The sequence below is a fragment of the Oryzias latipes genome, chromosome 10 (assembly GCF_002234675.1).
Source record: "Oryzias latipes chromosome 10, ASM223467v1".
In the NCBI taxonomy this organism is placed as follows: Eukaryota; Metazoa; Chordata; class Actinopteri; order Beloniformes; family Adrianichthyidae; genus Oryzias; species Oryzias latipes.
The window spans coordinates 8,034,541-8,054,661 of record NC_019868.2 but is presented as its reverse complement, the minus strand read 5'-3'; the positions used below and the strand labels follow the sequence as shown (position 1 = coordinate 8,054,661).

Genomic DNA, 20,121 nt, shown 5'->3' with positions numbered 1-20,121 from the left:
AACACTTTAAGTCAGTAACATAAAGTGTTGCATATTTGTGTAAAGCTGATGTGCAAAGGTGCTTTGCACTGCATCAGAATCAGCTGATTGATGATGATCTTGTGAAAAGTTGAGGAGATAGGCAGGTTTAAAAATAATTTCTGCAGTTATATTACATTTAAAGTATAATTCTCATTTAATAAAAATATGATGCTATTCAACTGTTTGAGGTTATGATATTGGGGATGTAGAGTAAATGTGGTCAAGCCCATATTTGGCTGTGCCTGAACACATTTTGGTTGATAAAAAAGAAGCTGATAACAACAACAGCTTTCATATTCATTTTTTTGCAAAGATAAATTAAAAAAATAAACCTTAGATTTATTGTGGAAAAGTTACATCAAATAGGTTGCAAGCAGGAACAAAACAAGCAGCTTCATAATGCAGATGCTATTTTGAAATAATGTTGTAAGCTCTCTCTTATTGATTTTTCTTTTTTTTTACACAACCACTGAAGTCTCTGTTGATGTTAAACTAAGCCTGAAATCATTACTGCCATCTAAGAAAGATGGTTGCTTCACTAAGCCCATTTCAATTCTTCAGTTATCGATAGTTCTGTCTTTCAGTCCAATCAAAATGGCCTTGAACACAATTTAAACTATGGCCAATTATACCATGTGAAAACCAGTGTTTCTCAACTATTGGTCAATTCCACATAACCTGCCTGGATTGTCCCAAAGGGTCACATTATTTTGTTCGACTTGAGATTTGTCATTGAATTAAAAAAAGTCACGTTGAGGCCACCAAAGTAGTGCATAAAGAGGATTAGTGTGAATATATCAATGACAAAAAGATTGTTGTTTTTTTAAACTGGTAATTAAAAGTATCTGTTTTTTGCTTTGATTTTTTAATGAAAAATCAAGACTTTGTCAATAAAAAATAATGAATAGCTAAAAAAAGAAAAACATGATTAGGTTACGCTTTTGTTGACTATGAGCATGGTTGAAATAAAGAAATGTTTAAGTAACAACCCATTAGTTAAAAAATGCAACATTAAGGCCATTTGGGGGCAAGACCCAAGTCTTTCACACTCGTTTTTTTCCACTTCCTTTGACCTCATTAAATAAAAGCGTGCTATCAACAGGAATTGTATGTGTAAAAACAATATTAAATTCCACATGGGCGCTACTGGGCCCTGTGGCAGAAAATGTCAACCTTCATTTTCTGAAGTCTTGCTGAAGTCCCTAGAAAATGGTATGAAAGGTGTCTGTGGCAAAAAAAAAGGGCTTCGGTGTGCCAGAAGGAATTATTCAGTGAAGCAAGAAAAACTTTTTCCTGTAATGACCAGGGACAAAGCCAGGGAGAATCCATTACAAAAGCTGCCACAGTGAAATTTAAGTCATAAATAAAGAAAACAGCCAAGTGGGGCTCAAGAGTGAGAAACATCTTTGTTATACATTGGAGCTGGAGAGCAGTTGGGGTCACAATAGGCTGCACTCCATCAAGTAAACAACCACTGAGGAGCACTGATTTCTTAGATTTATTCTAATGCCTTGGGTTTCCTCAAATGCATGCTGCAACTACTCTAATTCCTTAAGAGACAGAAGCATTTCAACAGACTTAAAGTTTGTCATGTTTGCATGGGAGCTTTGGTTCAAGAAATAACAATAGCTGTGTAGTAAAACTACCTGATGGGTCTTTGGGAAGTCTGTGTTGTATTAAAATTGCTTAATTTCTTTAGAGTTCCCATCCGATTAAAATCATGTTTTTTAAGTTTTTGATATGTACTTTGGCATTTTTCTTATGAAAGAGAGCAAGTGTGGTCAAATTAAATCATTTGATTTTGCATTCTTGAGTATTCCTCCTTTTAAAACTCCCTGATCTCCCCCGTCCAGTGTGTACATCAGCTCAGGTGATGTGCATGCTGAGCTTTCCTTTTTTTTTAAATCCGATTCTTACCGGCCAATTTGTTAGAAAATCCCCCGTGATATGTTGGAAAACAATTCCCCTTCAACCGCTAATTCACAATCTTGTTGCGACTGGATGCAGGAAGTGATGTACAGAAATTTGCCCTTCATCCTCTGTGAGCGATGTGCTCAGAGGTCCATCTAGCACTCAGTCCCAATCGTCTGCTCTTTCTGTGCCATCTCTCGAGGGAGAGGGTTTAGATAATTTGACAAATAAACCCAACAATAAAGGGCAATAATATCATCTTAAGTATTTCAGTTGGAGAGGCAGATTTTCCCTGATGAATACTACAGAAGCAGGGAAAGGAAATGATCTTTGCAGACAGTAAACGGCCTGGTCAGGGAGGAGATCAGGACAAAAGCAATTATGGCCTTTATGGATCACATTTATGCAGCTCTGGAGGAGGCAACCAAGCACAGCGGAGGCCGGTCACCCATCGTAATGAATAAAAGTCCTACTTCCACTTGAAGGATAGATCCATTAAGAAATCTAAGGCATTGAAGAAAATGAGATAGCTGGAGCAGCCTCTTCTGGTATTTGAAGCATGGTCAACAGTGCAGCAGTTCCTTGCACTGACACCATCAGATTTTGGACAACTTTGAAATTTCATTTCTCTCTTCAATCATAGAGTTACTGGGGCTCAGATGAAAAAAGTAGAAATTTTATTTTACTTTATCTTTGATTTTTAACACACTTCAGAGGATTAGTCGCAAAAAGTTCCAATCTGTTTTTTTTTAGTACGTTACATGTTACAGGTTACATTAATACGTTACCTTCATTAATTTTTTAAGCTTTGGGATAATTTACTTAGTACATATATGTTTTTTTCTAGATCCAGGACTCTAATAAAAATAAACTGTAAACTGTAAAAAAGACACCAAAATTAAGATATAAAGGATAAACCTAACCCTTTAGTTGACTTCTGACTGTCCTTAGATATGAATCTAGGAGCATAATCATAAAAAAGGAAGGAAAAAAACAATTCCAAAACATCTCAACAGTGGTGATACAGCAGACGTGTGCTTTAACCTGTGGGGCATTCATTAATATCAGACTAAAAATGAGGTTTGCCTGGTTTGAGTCCAGCAAACCCCCAACATGAAAAGGACTCTAAAGTGTCTGAGAGCAGCCAAACAACAGCTGCTGTTATTTTGGGATGTTGGAACCCAGATAAATCCAAATTTAATCTGTTTTTCAAGCTCAACCTCTACATTGTTGGTGTGAAATCCTGAAAGAGCCAAAGTAAAATCACTGAGAAGGGATGTCAAATAGAAAGACGTGCCTGAGACCCTAAAACCTTTGAAAAGACTGGGTCATCGACCAATGCAGCAAATGTTTGAACGTGAATCAGTTTCTTTAAAATTGGGTAAAAATATGTAAAATAATGAGATTCCAATGATTTAATCACCAAACCCACAAACAAATAATGCTCTTCTTAACAATAGGTAGAAACTATGTTAGTTTGTAGTGCGTTCCTTCTTTCAAGATAATTCCTTGACAAGTTTCATCTCCTTTACTCCATGATAGACAACATTACATTAAGTTAAAAAAAAGGTTCAAAACACACGACTGTTTAATTCCATTAAAGGAGTTAAAGGGAATATTGAATTTTGCTTTTTCAGCACTTAAAATGTATTATTTACAGTACAAAAATACCACTGAAAGACATTCTATGCCATCTAGTCTTCAGAGCACATTGACAGCTCAAAATATATATAAAGGTAATAAAAATAGTTGTTTTGAGATATTTGAACTACATTAGAACATGGTAAACACAATTAATCTGATCTGAAGAAGAACCCCCCCTCCCCTTTTTTTTTAGTTTCCCAGGTTTTTGTGAATGTTGTTGATCCTCATGCTGGAAATTTGGACCTGTGACAAGTCAAGCTGGCAACCAGGAAAAACGATGCCACACTCTGGGTGGTGGCCGCACCATTTTGCCAGATGAATTCATAAGTGCGTCTGCTGAACTGTCAAAATAAGCTATGTTTGATTGTGAGGGACAGCAGAACCTTTTTGTATTACTAATCTAAATCGTTACCAAGCAACATTTAACCCTTTAACACTGAAGCTGTCACACCTAAACTATACATGCTCTTTAACATACCATAACTATTTGACTGTTTAAGCAATCAATGTGACTTAGCTGATTCAAAAAAGGGGCTTTGAATATCTGGAGGATATGCACTCTACTAATCTAAAGTTGCGTAACGGTACAAAGCCACTATTGTCTGTGATAAAATCAGCGGATTTACGTTGATTGAGTAAGCACTTCACTACTGTAAAGTGTTGCGTGTCAGTGCAAGGCTGCTTTTCTCCGCTTCAGAATCTACTGAAATTGCGTTAATTGCATCAACGTTTGAAGAGTTACGGTAGTCGAACGAATGTAAACACTGGACCTATCCCTCCGGTGATAAATTTGCAAGTATTTGTTTGTCCGCTGAACAATCATTGAGTCTACTTCTGCATGGATACAGTGTAAGCAGAGTTCAGTTTCTAAGAAGAGTTTGGGATTCATTGTGTTTTCTATTATCACCACTGTTATTAACATGGATTTAAAAGGCAATCAACAATACCTTTGGACCGCCACTAATATACAAAGTCAATTACTTTGATGAACTATATTTCGATATCTATTAGTACACTGTGTAGAACATAACAGTACATGGTTTACCTGACACAGTCAAATGAGAGCACTGGCTTAAAAGTAGTTTCAGTGTACTTTTTTGAAACTTTGGTTGGTTTCTAAACAGGCTTGCCTCAGCTTACTAAGCAGAGCTTTTTCCTGCTTGTAACCATTCCAGTGGCTTACGATCTTCTAAGAAACTTCTGCTGAATGTGTCTACATCATAATCATGCTGATAGTTTTCCACTGGCGCCCACTAACGTTGACACAATCCCTCCTCAAACTGCGACAATGTTTGTGAATTCTGATGTTTGAGAATTTTTTCTGTTTCCTATGTATTTTGTTCTTTCCTGGCCCACTGTAATGTTGCCCTTTGCTTTTCTAACAATTCTCTGAATTCTTCGTTTAAAGTGTTGTAAAGCACATTGGTATCCTGATGATATTGAAAAGTTGGATTTTATTGAATTTGATTATTTTTATTTGTGCGTGTGCAGATGAATGTCTGTTTGTGTGATTGTCTCTAGGTATTCCAAGGTGGTTATGCTGTATGCCTGTTGTTTTTCTAACTTATTTTGTGTTATTCTATATCTTTATTATATTTTAGAGACTAAATGAGTGATGCACTGACCCGAGAGGATTTAAAAATTTTTTGTACTTGAGACAATGACAGTAAATCAAAATGTATTGTAATCTTACAATAGGAAACACAAAAAACAGTTATTAAGCAGAAAACCACCATTTTTACATTGATTCAAAAAGCCTATGTTTTGCAGGTTAAACATTTTTTATATTTAAATAAAACCTGTAAAATGGAAATGCAAGCAGCTTTTGTGGTTATTTAACCAGTTTTCAATAATAATAATAATAAACTGCCGTAAACAGCTTCTTTCACTGCTTTTTTTTAAACAGGAGTAATGTTCTGGAGAGAGCAAACTGTAAATATGCTTGCAGGGTACACAAAGCAGAAATAGCGTCAACTGAAAATGCCAACAAATATTTAGCCTAAAGCTTTCTGTGTTGCCATTGTGCGTGTCTATGAAACAGATCAATTCTAAATAGAGAGCAAATTAAAACATGGCCAGCACTTATTGTGAGATTTTTGTGGCTGTCGTAATATCCAGGTTAACCAATCAGAGGAGACTTGAGTCGAAGTAAACACAATCTATTTATAGCAAATGCATTTTGGATCCAACAATGTGTTCAAAAGCGGTATAAGTGTGTTTGAGATCAAGAAAGGATAGCTTTAAACCTGCATGAAAAGGTTTTCTTTGGGAAAAAAAATTCAAAGCAAGTAACGGTTGGTGTTTGTCAGTTTGTTATCTTCCTGAAAAGACCTATTTGTCAATCATAAGACTTAAGAACCTGATTGGATAAAACATTTGGTTAACATGAACAATCCTCGAAAAAAACCTAAGAACATCTGTTGTGACCTTTGATTGTATATGAGAACTTGACTAAGTGACCCCCTCCAACTGAACGATCTAAACAGGAAGTACCCGCTGGCTCCAAAAAGCCAAAATCCTACAGACTTCTATTCAGAGATAAACAGCTATTACTCAGTCATTTAAATCTTTCTTGCTCGGCTACCTTTTTTAAATAATATGATCTTGCTAATCCTAATTGTTTTCATATTTTTTTCTGTAGTACAAGTTATTCAAGTTATAAACTGGCCAAACAGATGCCTCAATAAAAGAATGTTGTTTCACGTCAAGCATTCAAAACGTTCCATTGATGGGTTCTCCAGAGGCGGCTTTCAGGTTGTAGAGAAAGCTCACTCCTGTTTGGGGAGTGTTTGCCATAGAGATACTGACTCAGACCGACTCGGACCCATCACAACTACATGATGTCATCTGGCTCCAACGTGGCAGCATCCGTATTGCGAAAAAAAGGTGACTGAATTAACTTAATTTTGTTGGACCCTAAGTCATTTTCTATGGGTGATGTAACACTCACTCTATCCAGTTCTATAATACAGTCAATGGTTCTTGCTAATCCCATCTTTTTCTTTCTTTAGTGCAAGTATGTGGTACTTGCTGGCCCCTACATCAAACATTCAAATGTTTGACAGATTTTGTGTAGCCTGCCTTCAAGAGGTAGGGGTGTAGACTTCCAACAAAGGCTACGTTCACACTGTAGGGCTTAATGCTCAATTCGGATTTTTGAAAAAATCCGATTTTTTTCCAAGACTATTCACATTTCCTAGTAAATCCGAGCTTATGTGATCTCAAGTGTGACCGTGACACGACCCAAACGAGACCCGCATGCGCAGAAGAGTACTCGGCGGCGAACGACGTCACTCGTTGTTTGCGGAAGTGGCTAACGTTAACAATGGATGTCAACAACAGTGTTGTCAACAGCGGAGCTCTTTTGCATTATTACATTTATTTTCACAAAGGAGCCAGCACAATTACAATCTTCTCATTTTAAGAAGGCATTGGAGCCAGGATCATCTGTACCCACTGTTGTGGAATGGGGATGTGTATGTGCTGGGGCCGTGCGCCCGTGTGACTGTGTATGTGTTAAGACAAGAGAAGAAGAGCACGTCCAACGAGGTGGGAATGAGGGGGGCAGTGGGGGCGCATTCATGTTGTGTGTTATGGAAGAAGGAGAACGGTAATAAAAGAAGGTTTCCCCATGAATAAATGCCTTTGACTCTTTATTAGCCCGCTTTGGAGAATATGAGTGTCTGAACGGGGAAGTGAACCCCGGAGGAGGATCCGCCTTCGGCCCTGGAGAAGCCGGTCTCCCCCGCGCTTCTGACTACGGTCGGAAAGAGGAACAAAGTCATCGCGGGGAAGGTTCAACACCACGCTCGGCCATTTCGCTGGAAATCTTTTCAAAAACCGGCCAGTTGCGATAAGAACCCTGGAGTTTGGCCTGAATAGAGCGATCACCCCAAATAATAATCCAATCAGTGACCTGCTTCCCTTCCACTGACTGGTCTCAGCAGCATCGTCCACCATGGTTGATGTTTACTGACGTACGATTCGGATTCAGGTGGCCTGGCCGGTCAGACGGCGGTCGCAATTGAAAAGATCGGAATCAGGACGGCATACCCAAGTGGCCTGGGTCGCATTTGAAAAGATTGGATCTGTGTAGTTCAGACTGTCATGAAAAGATTGGAATTGGGTCGGATAGGGGCAAAAAAATCGGAATTGGGTCGTTTCAGCCTGCAGTGTGAACGTAGCCAAAGTCACTCCTAATTGGCAAGAGCGGTTGCCATAGAAACCTTGACTCTGACTGACTTAGACCAATCACTGCTTACAGGGGACGTTGTTTGGCTCCAACATGGCGACATCTGTATCGAGACGGAATTGACTTCGATTTCATTGGAGCCGGCAGTAAGTCATTTACTCTGGCTGATGTAACACTCAGTTGGTCCAACTCTAGTATAGAGTCAATGGTTGTGACGTGACCCCTCAATTTATAATCGCTGCGTCACCTTTAAACAGATTGTGGGGATAATGTTTTGCTTTCAGTCAATGCTAGTAAGAAATTGTGTAAAATTTCACTCGGAGAATAAAAAGCATACTTGACTTGTGCTACCCACCTTCTTTCCACCCATGAATACCTTTGCACATTTAACTTGCTGTTGGAAAGGCTTTTTTTCTTTTGAGCAGCTGCAAAAGTGTCTCTATCTCACCTGCTCTCTTAGAGCTGCTGCTGACTAATGAGGGCCCGGTCAGAAAAAGCCTTTGTCAAAATATTTCTTGATAAGCTGCCTGCAAAAACGTCTCTGCCATCAGGATGTCTGCCACTTCTCAAGGGCCACTTACTTGCTGGCAGCGTATCTGCTATGTATTCTTTAGATGGGTCACTTTCAGTCCGACAACTGCCTATAACGGTGAGTAAATATAAATAACAAAAGGGCTTAGATATCTATAGCATGAGAGAGAAACATTTTTGGTATGTATAGACCTAATTTAGGGTTATAGAATTCTCCAGGAGATGAAACTTAACTTAGAGATCAACTGAAATTAAAACCAACAAACACTTACTGTTTAACACTAATTATGAAATCTAATGGCAACTAGATAGTCTCCCAAAAGATTCCAATCTGTCATAAAATCCTTTACTACAACAGCTTGGAAAGATGGCAGGGAACTACCAAGCTTGGAATAAAAAAAACAAGGATTAAATTGAACTAACAAGGCAAATCCCTTCCATTAAAAAATGTGGACTTTGGGCTCTCATGCTGCTTTATCATTAATTATCTGGGATGAGTGGAGCCGAAAAAACGAAGCCAACAGCCACAGTCAGCTGAGTGGGTTTACCCTTGTTAATTACCAAAACGGCACAAACAAATGAAGCTCCATAGATCATGCAACAGGATAGCACTAGCATATGAAACAGGAGGAGGCAAACTCCCTTTGTCTCCTCTGATGCCATTTATCCATCCATCACACATCAGAGGAGATAAACTAGGGACCATAATTGTGGCATAATCAACGCCCTAGCATTGTAAAAGACAATTAGAGAGCAATAAGGGTTGTTAGTTTATTGCATCAAAAACAAGTAATACAGGTACAAGAAAAAAAGTCCTTGTTGGTACTTAAAGATTGTTATTAATACGGAAAAAAAATAATACAAAAAATAAAAATGCCACAACTGAGATTAAGACCAACTGAAAAGCACATAGTCTAGCTGTAATTTGTTTTCTTTTACTGTGAGGTCACATGTGCAGCAACCTTAAAACCAACACTCCTGTAAAATTTGAATTGGGCTTTTTACTACGTTTGGTGCTAAAGTTATGTAGCTGTAAAACAAGCCAGAACCATCAACCTCTTAGGAGTTGGTATTTGCTGATACGGTTTTGCCAAACTTGGAGGCAGTGCATTATGGAGAGATGTTTTCACTTTGGTCTTATGCAATTCAATTTTTCAATTCAATTTTATTTGTATAGCCCAAAATCACAACAACAGTCGTCTCGATGGGCTTCAAAGTAAACATGAACTCAAAAGGATCATGAATACAAAGGGTTCAATAGGAAAATACTAAAATGAACGAACAAACTGACTAAGCTATAGTGGCATCCCTGCCCTTAGACCCCCCCTTGCGGTAAGGAAAAACTCCTAAAAAAACGGATTCCGGAAAAAAACGAAGAAACCTCAGGGGTGCCCACATGAAGGAGGGATCCTCCCCCAGGATGGACAGGGGATTTACCAGAACTCTTAGAGAAGAATTAACTTATCTAACTCTACAACTACATATATAAAAGTCCAGCAGACGAGCTTCATCCAGCCATGGTTGGGGGGACAGTCAGGGGCGCGAGTAGAGCCTGAGACAGGAACCACAGCCAGGTGTAGGAGCAGCTTATAACTTGCAACAATCTTGTTGTTTATTTAAATGCAATTTTTGCTATTAAAACACAGTCTTTTTTAAAAAGCTCTGATTTTCTACTTTCAAATGACCCCATACTTCTATGAATCATCGTCTATCCGGGACACAGGCATCCTGCTTTAACAACTGCAATAATCTTTTTCCTAATCTAATCCAAGAATTAAGTATGATATCCCTTTCTCCTGGCATCTGCCAGTGATGCCCGATTGTAAGCCAAGGATTTTAACAGGTCTTAAAAAATCTGAAATCCTAGTGGCTTTCTGGAAGGACATTTATCATTCTTCTGTTGGGCAGTTTTTCCATGGCTCTGCAGTTTAGGCCTACACCCGAACACATGGTCCTGATTTTCTGGCAAAACCCAGTGGATATTTCAAGATACAATACATCAATATGCTTCAACAGAGACATGTTGATGAAGTATAGATATCTAAAATAAATCACATGCAGTCAAGCTGGACATAAATGAAATATTGCACTTTATAAACAAGGTTGGGTTTGTAGTACCTTTGCTTATATTGTAATTTCTCAAAAATACTTAAAAGAAAACGTACACCAAGGCGTATTATAATATTTTATCAATGGTCAATAGAGAATGCTTTTATCTGTATTCCACAATGAGTTTGTGACGGGTTGTGGACATGCTGTGGGACCTCCAGTTTGGAAGGGGGTGGTGTTGAGCTGGGCTGTACTGCACCCAAGCTTGTTACTCATGGAGCCCGGTCCAATTTACTCTCAGGGCAGCCTCGGTCCAGAGAATACACTAACAAGCCAAAGCTCAGCTCTCGTCAGGGTAAGCATTTGGGCACTCTCGAGAGGTCTGACAAATGTGAGCTGTTGGTGCAACTGTGCAGTTGGACACAATAATTAATCTTCATATCGATCCACCTCCCTGACTTTTGTTGGGACAAGCAAAGAAAGCGCAACTGTGAACCTGCAGTGTGTTGCAGCTCATGAAGAAGAAGGGAGCGAAAAGTTCCTCCTCAATTATTCTTTCCACTCAACCCTAGAGGTGTGTACACACACAAGGCAGACATCAAGCAAAAAGGAGATAAATTGCTAGAAAAAAAGGTTTCCCCTAAAATGGAGTAGAAACAGTTTAAAAAAAAAAAAAAAAAAAAACAATGGTTAGAAAAAAGCCAAACTTGTTTGGTTAAAGCTATTATTGCACCTTAACCAAATGGGTTATTCCTCTAATGTAATATTTTACAACATCTGCATGGAAAACACTGTTTCTAGACCCACCCTGTCTTTCCTCAAGGGAAAGAAGAATATGAGGCACTCCTATAACAGTCTGTCTCTCCTTCAGCAGTTCCTGTTTGCACCAGACCTGCTCTGATGAACTGCCCAGCAGACTCTGAAATATGACCCATAAAGGCCAGTGGCACTATAAACCTGGTGCCACGGCTGATTTGTGAATCCAATTACCTTCCTTTCTGTAATGGCTGTGTTCAGTGCTATGCTGTTAAGTCAGCACTTTTAAGCATCTGGTCTTAAGGCCACCGTCTTCACTGTCATCGGCTCCCACCATGCAGAGTAGACTGCTCAAAAATACAAGCTGATGTTAAGCAACAGTGCAGTTAGGTTAGATTACACTAGGGAAAGAAGATCATTTAAACAAATAGTTTGTAAATTTTAATCAATATGAAAGATTTGAGAAAATAAAAATTGTTGTTGTCTTATTTCTTTTATACATTTTCCTAACTCAAACATTATGGACATTAAAAAGCTAAAAACTGTCCAAAACATTTAGGTTTTGAGCTTTTATCAGGTGCAGAAAAAACAAATCTATTTCAATCAGGTTTATCTGGAAGAAACATGGTGTGAATAATGAGCTTAATAAAAAAAAAGAGCAAAAACCTCATTTTTGCAATATTAATGGAAATACTATTATGGTAAACTTGTAAACCCGTCCTTCCACTTTAGGACAGAGAGCAGGTTTTATTGTTTATTTTCATTTTGAAAGGTCAGCCACAAAACTTACTTACTTATGAGGTTTTTCTTTCTTTGTGATAACTTTTCTCCAGTAGAACTAGGGAAGAGCCTCGGGTCATATCTAGTGTAGAAATGAAACTGCCCTTCCCCCTCCAGCTGCTTTGAGTCAGTCAGATGCAAGTAAGGACTGTTCTTAATGTTTCCTATGTTGGATAATAATGAAAATGACCAATTTAGAACAAAAATTTAAAGAATATGAGACTTAAGTGAAACTGATATTTTAGAATAATGCTATCTTTACAATAAAAGCCTTAAACTGATGTCTAGTGGACAGGTAAAACAGAATATTTCAGATTTTCCACTCTAGTATGAACTATTTCTGTGGTATGTCCAAAATTTTTGGTGTTTTTCACACGCAGTCTTATCCTTACATTACATTGTTATTGTACAACGTAGATTAACAATCATCCTGTTCCTAAATGGATTTATATGGTGGCACTAGCCCAAGAAGATCCCATACTGTAATAGATTATTTGCCAGCTACGACTGGCACCTTCTTTAAACAAGAATTGACAAATATAATGAAGATTTTCTTGGTTTTTTTTCCACAAGAAAATAATACTAGTTGCATCCTGAAGTAACAGCCAAAAAAAAGGGCTGCTGGGTGCAGAATAGATCAGGGTAAGAAGAGTCACATTGGCTACGTTCACACTGCAGGCTGAAACGACCCAATTCCGAATTTTTTGCCCCTAAGCGGCCCAATTCCGATCTTTTCATGACAGTCTGAATGACACAGATCCGATCTTTTCAATTGCGACCCAGGCCCCGTGGATTTGCCGTCCTGATTCCGAATTGTAGCCGTTCTTTTCAATTGCGACCGCCGTCTGACCGGCCAGGCGACTTGATTCCGAACCGTACGTCATCGACACGCAACAAACGTCATCATTTTGCGTTGAAGTAGGCGGGAACGAGAACGTAAACATCAACCATGGTGGACGATGCTGCTGAGACCAGTCAGTGGAAGGGAAGGGAGGTCACTGATTGGATTAATATTTGGGCTGATCGCTCTTTTCAGGCCAAACTCCAGGGCTCTGATCGCAACTGGGCGGTTTTGAAAAAAATTCCAGCTAAATGGCCGAGCGTGGTGTTGAACCTTTCCCGCGATAACTTTTTTTTCTCTCTCCCCTTTCCGACCGTGCTCAAGCGTGGGGGACCCGAGGCGATCCTCCTCCCTGTTCTGATCCTTAGATTCTCCAGAACGGGTTAATAAAGAGTCCATAGCATTTATTTTGGGGGAAACCTTCTTTTATTACCGTCCTCCGTAACACACAACATGAATGCGCGCCCACACTGCCCCCCCCTATTCTCAGTCGCGGCACGCGCTTGCACACACACATACACACGCGGGGGCACGGCCCCAACACATACACATTCCTCTTCCACTACAGTGGGTACAGACGATCCCGACTCCAATGCCTTCTTAAAATGAGAAGATTGTAATTGTGCAGCTCCTTCGTGAAAATAAATGTAATATTACAAAAAGAGCTCTGCTTTTGACAACACTGTTGTTGACATCTATTGTTAACGTTGGCTCCGCAAACAACAAGTGACGTCGTTCACCGTTGAGTATTCTTCTGGCTTCTGCGCATGCGGGTCTCGTTTGGGTCGTGTCACGGTCACACTGGAGATCACAAAAGTTCGGATTTACTTGGAAATGTGAACGGTCTAGCAAACAATTCGGATTTTTTCAAAAAATCCGAATTGAGCATTAAGCCCTGCAGTGTGAACGTAGCCATTGTACCGCTTTGACTCTGTTCCTGAGCCATTTTCTTTTGAAAGCACAACAATGACAAAATATCCACCAGTTTTAAAAATCAAGGACAGCAACTAAAAAGAAAACAAATTGCATTCAAATGCAATCAAGTACATAAACCCAAAATGATGGTGTTGAGAAACACAAAGAAAACTCCATGCACTTGGGAACTTGAGACTGTTACGTTCGCTCAGTTGAACTGCCGTCAAGTCAAACTGGGGGATATTTACCTCACCTAATTGCTGGCCTCAAGTTACATTCCAGTGGTTCAAAATAGACAAAGCTATAATTCAAAGAAGTCACTGAAACTACCACTCATTCTTTAGTGAAAGTGTTACAGAGCTGTTGTATCATCCTTTCGCTAAATTGTGACCTCCCACTCCTCAGAGAGTTGGGGGGGAAAGGGTTACATGCCTCATATTCCCAAGTAAAATATGCTGAGAGCAGAAAAAAAGCTTGCATTTATCCGGTTGGGGCCAGTGAGCACAGGGTTGGTTTTGAGCTCAGACACCAGACCTTTCAGAACTCGTCTGGTGACATTTCAGACCCATTTTTTCTCACTCTTGTGAAAGGCACATGCACAGTGGGGATTTGTGAATTTGAGTTAGCTGATGCAAATACGGAAAAGAAAAACTCTAAAGAAAACTCACTGAATGAATACTGCGCTTTGCAAAATGGAAAAATTCCTGCGTATAATGTGGGCTTGCAACCACATTTCAACAGACCACCAAATTATTGTGTAAACAGGATTTGGAATATGATGTTTATAGCCTTGCAGAACTACTCAACCAGCTAACCCATGAAAGCAAACACTGTATTCCTGAAGACTTCTATTGAGAAGAAAAAATGCTCCCATAAGACAGAACACAGAGCACCTCTGCCACTATATTAATAATGCATTCTTGGTTACATTCTGTTCATCTATTTTGGCACCATTTTGTTTTCACGCTCCTCTCCCCCTTAAGCCATTCCTTCCTCCTAAAGTAGGAGCCGTATAAATCTGTTCTCCTAGTCTCTATTATACTGGAGTGATGGCTGCTTTCCAGACAAGAAAATCTCTGGACACCCCCTTTTTTCTTTCGGTCCAAATCACTGAAGCAAGTCCACAGCTACAGGGTGATGTGTTCCACAAATCAGTGTGTGTACAGAACAAGTTAGGCCAAAAGGGTCAGGTCCTAAATAGCTTAGTTAGAAATACAATACATCAGCAGAGGGCTAATAAATGTCATGAAACTTCTATAAGTCATTTTGGTCAGCTATAAGTGGAAATCCAGAATTTAAAAAAGGGACCTCCAAAATGCACAAAATCTATTATAAAAAAAATAAATAAACACCAAAATAACCCCCAAAAACCCTTTGGATGGATAGCTTCATAGACATGTGTTCACAGTATGAGAATCATCCCCTTATCACCTCTAATCATGTTCTCGACCACTTTCCTGGGAACTTCTAGATCAGGAGAAGAAAAACATACAACAGAATACAATGTTCTCAATTTCTTTGCCATTTTAACCAGAGCTGCCCTCTTGTATTTTATAACCGTGAAACACTCTAGAAGATGCACCCTGCACATTGTAGTGACAACTTTACCTGTACCTTGGATGCAGCTCAGTTGGGAAAGCATTGTCAACATGTGTATGTATTTGTGTTGCAAAGCCTATCATCTGCCTGTTTTTGGTCCACTGTCTTTACATTGCTGAGAATGGGTGACACCAAATAAATGGGAAATCCCACAAAGAAGAAGAAGAATGATGTACTGTTTGAACAGTCAAAAAGTTTGTAAAGGAAATACTCGTCCATCAAACCCAAATCCAAGATCAGTTCAAGCTCTGTGTTATCCATACACTGTCAATGACCAACACATCCAACCTTCTTCCTTTAGGAACCTGTATTACTACTATATGCTAAAGACATCTCTATTACACACAAAAAAGATAACCTATACAGTGGTTCCTCAATAATCGCGCAAGTTACATTGTAAAAATAACCCCAGTATGTGAAACCTGTGAAGTACACATCTATACTTTTAGCAATTATTATAGATGTCTTACTGCTGAAAAAAATCTTCACTGCACAGTTTACTGACATGAACATTTTCACACTTTTCTCTCTTGTTAAAACTCTCAAAGGTCAACCCTTCATAGAAAAACAGGTCCAGTATAACACAATGAAAACAAAGCTCTGCTTGCAATCTAAAATGTATTTAAATTTGGCAAACTAAGTGTACTACACAAGAGAAATGCCACGGCGGAGAACGACTGACAGTGGTCTACAGCTAATCAGGACGCAGAACACAATGTGCTGTTAAAAATACCACGCAAAATTTCACAAAAAAATCCACCACACAGCAAGACTGAAAAAGGTGAACCGTGTTATAGTGAGGGACTACTGAATTGTACTCTCAAGACACCTTTACAAAGATTACCTGAAGTGTCATTAAGTATACCATTTTTTCCCTTTCGGGGTCACGGGGCTGCCGGAGCCTATCCCGGCCACTTATGGGCGAAGGCAGGGGATGCCCTGGACAGGTCGGCAGTCTGTCGCAGTGTAGAATATCCACAATCACACATCCATTCACTCTCACAGTCATACTTATGGTCAATTTAGAGTTGCCAATCAACCTATGAATCATGTTTTTGGACGGTGGGAGGAAGCCGGAGACCCCGGAGAGAACCCACGCATGCACGGGGAGAACATGCAAACTCCACACAGAAAGGTCCCCGTCATTAAGATATACCTGTAACATAGATCAAATGCAGTGAGCAAAAGTTAATTTATATTTATAACAGAGTCTGCAATTGTGTTTGTGACTGATGTGAGACAAATATAAAGCAATTATCAATAACTCTTCTTAACTGAGAACCAATATTTTAGGCAGCATGGTAAGATGTGTGGCTCTACCAAACACTGGAGTTTGTTTCTGCACTCAGAGTTGATAGAAATGTGGACGGTTGAGGTGTTCATTATCTTCTTCAGACAGGAAGGAAAACTTGCAGAGGAAGTCGTTGGTGATGAGCATAATCCAGCTTCTTCAAACTGTCTCTGTTTTCTCCAGCGCTCAAAGAGACTATCTTATGGGTTTGATGCAGCAGAACTACAGCCACGACCCCGCCTCACGCGTCTTTGAGCCAAACACAAAATTTAAAGCAGAAATAAAATGGGGCTGCCCTCTTCATCTTTTATGTAGAACTTTGCAAAGTAGTTAGCTCCAGTTTCAAGGTTCTCTGCAAGGCGGCATATCATGAAAGTGATTAGAAAAGGAAAGCTCTCTCAGTGATCCAGTTACAGCCTCAGAGTCGATTGCCTTCAGGCTGCCAAGCTCTCTTAGAGGCTGGATACAACATTACAGGTTCTACTTCTGCTGCTGCCAACACCGCTGATCCTCACAGGACTCTTCCACACGAGCCAACATACAATCATTTAGCCTTAACAGATTCCAGCCTCTTCGTTAAAGGGAGGCTGCAACTCCAAGCTGAACACTTAAACAACATCAAATTGGATTTCCCATTGAAAATACAAATGGCCATTACACAGAAAGTGACAACCATCACCCTAGATCCAGCTGAGGGGTTTCGGGCCAGTAATGAGCGTTTAAGTCGTCAACCCCACAAATCGGAACATCAACCCAGCAGATGGTGCGTAACTGCACCAAATGAAGGGGAGTGGCTTGCTAATAGGTGGGCAACATTTTAAAAAAGAAAATATAGCCTAAATTTTTGAAGCCAACAATCTGCAATAATCTACAATGGACATTTCCTACTACTGGATTTGAGCTGTAATAGCAACTGTAGTCAGGCAAAGAGAAGCTTACATTTGGCCCACTAAAGGGTGTGAAAGGACTGATGATGAGCTGTGACAGATTAGTAAAAGGTCATTGAATGTCTTTATCTCTCTATTTAGTAGACCCACATTAAATAATCCATTGCTAACTTTAGGATGGAAGTAAAAATATCCATTTATATATGAGCAAATAAACATTATTAAAGACCCATTCTGATGAAAATTGTGTTTTTGGTGTTCTTAACATGATCTTGTGAATTTTTCCCATGGTGGAGGACATATAAAGACAATTGAGATTAAAATTGCATTTCTGAATATTTCTTTATTTAAATTGTGGTGAATCAGCAGCAGATGAAAAAATGCTGATTGAAAAAACTTGTAGTTGTGACATAGAAATTATACTGGGCGGGTCACACACTCCCTGCTCCGCTCCATTCTGAAGCGTCAACTTGCAGACAAATAGATCCACGTACGTCTTTGTTTTCTTCATCTGAGCTGGTAATCTGGCTGAAAACTGTACGGCTGGATAGCTGCAGTATTGCTCACCATTTTTGCTGCACCCGTAGTTAAGTTGGGGTGGTGAGGCACTGTAAGCTAACGGGAGAGAGCATCAACAGTTTTGCCCACAACTCAGAGGTGAATTTGTAATGACATTGTGCCGCTCTGCAGAAACTATGGCCTAGAAAACGACAAAGATTTTTTTATTTTGGCTAAAAAAAAAAGGGCATACTCATAATTAAAACACCACTGGGGACACTTTTAAAATAGATCATAAGAGGATCAGAAAGGGACTTTAAATACAATTAATCATTTTGGAGTTGCAGGTGTTTCTTTAAGGATAAGTGAGGAATTCTTGGTAAGAAAAAAAAAATAAAAAATGAAAAACCAATATTTGTAGCACTTTGAAATCATGAAGCAAAGGTCCAAATGTAGAGCTTCTTGCAATAGTGATGCAAAATCAAGGCAATCACTACAGGATCTAGTTGAAGGATAACTCTCTAAACATGTCAAATTATGAGTGTTACGTAAAGACATGGTGGTGTCATACTCTGGAATAAATTAATCGATGAGAATGTCTTCAGAAAATGCAAAAATAAAAGTACGATAAATACTAATCCAATGAAAATAGATCAATCTGAGACTTTCTCTCTCCGTTTTATCAGTTCACCTCTGACTGATCTTTTTAAAGACTTCGACTGTCCTAAACCAGTCTGACTGACAACGCTTTTATTTACAGCATGTATTTTCAGGAGATCTCTATATATATATATATAGGGGAGAAAAATAAACCATATAATCTTAATGAATAGGATCGGACAGAGTTGGAGTTTTTCCTTGCTCTTATCCTGTCTCCCTCTTCAGCAGCATTCATCAGGATGAGCCATATCTCAGACGTATTAGTGGGAGCAGGGCCGCCTTGTTTGGCTTACTTTAACTAACAGACAACAACCTGAACAGAACCTTTCAAGTTCAAAACCTGCCTCATCAGTAAGCTAAAGAGCTTGCCACCCGTCTGTCAGCTCAGCTTTGAGCACTCAGGTTACACCGACGGAGCAGAATACTGATTGGCTGGCAGAGTCGGTAAATAGCTTCGCTTTGTCACTTGAAAATGAATAAATTATCCAGTCTGGATTCAGCTGGTATATTTACATTTCCAGGTCAGAGATAACTAACAAGTAAAATGTGATCATTTTTAAAGTGGTATGCCTCTCAGCACAACTACTAGAACATTTATTAACCTACAAGATAGATGGGTTTGTGAAGAAAATTCAAAACAATGGCTCACTTTTTTGGTCACATCTGCAGGAGGCATGCTTCTACCCTTGAATGGCCATGCACCCCAGAGTTAAGAATTCACAAAAGCTGATGTTATCGCCAAGTACCGGCGACAGCTGACATATTTAAGCTCCTTTTCCAAGCATTCTACATGCAACCTTTAAATCAGATCTAAGCAACACACTCCTCCCGACATCGCAAGAGGATCTGAGGATGCTCTGCCGGTTGATCAGAGAGGACTGCAGCAGACTGTCACCGGCTCTGATGGAACTTTTCACTCCCAGTGGTCATGGGGAGGCACTCGACCTACGCTCTTTCAATTTCATTCAAAGCCAGTGGATGCAAAGGGATCCTGCCTCTGATACCCCGCATTTCTGCACAAAAACCACCTTAAAGAGGAGCAGTCAGTGAAGAGGTGGTGCTGCACACTAAATGCCACTTTCAGTAAAGACGTATTTAAAAAAAAAAATAATAAATCAATGTGGAATAATAAACTCACAAGTGATCAGACACTTCAGATTTAATCTCATCCTTTACAGAGATGAGACAAATATGATCCACTGTTCTCCAAATCAATCTAGGAGGTTAGAGGTGACAATCACTGCCCTGATGAGATGGTGCTCTCCCCGGTTTAATAAAAAGAAGAACAAAAAACACCCCACATATGGCTTTGAACACTAACAACAACAGCTCAAACGTCTGTGGGACATCTAAGGTTAATCTGCCATAAGAGAAGGAGCCGGAGTGAAGCAGAATGCGCAGTTTAATGTCAGATTTCAAACATCTCTGGCTTAATTGCATCCTAATTGGATCCTCTGAGTTCAAAGATGCTCCAATTATGAGTCATTTCTTGAGATTTGGGAATAAAGGCACTAAATTCCTAATTGTTGCAGCCAAGAGAGCAAAG

At 39.4% G+C, this 20,121-nt stretch overlaps 1 protein-coding gene across 5 annotated transcripts in view; it reads right to left on the bottom strand.

Annotated features, from left to right (window-relative positions):
• The window catches only part of enox2 (ecto-NOX disulfide-thiol exchanger 2), a 206,680-nt gene that overhangs the window by 123,481 nt on the left and 63,078 nt on the right, over positions 1-20,121 (bottom strand). The gene's annotated exons all lie outside the window — the stretch shown is intronic.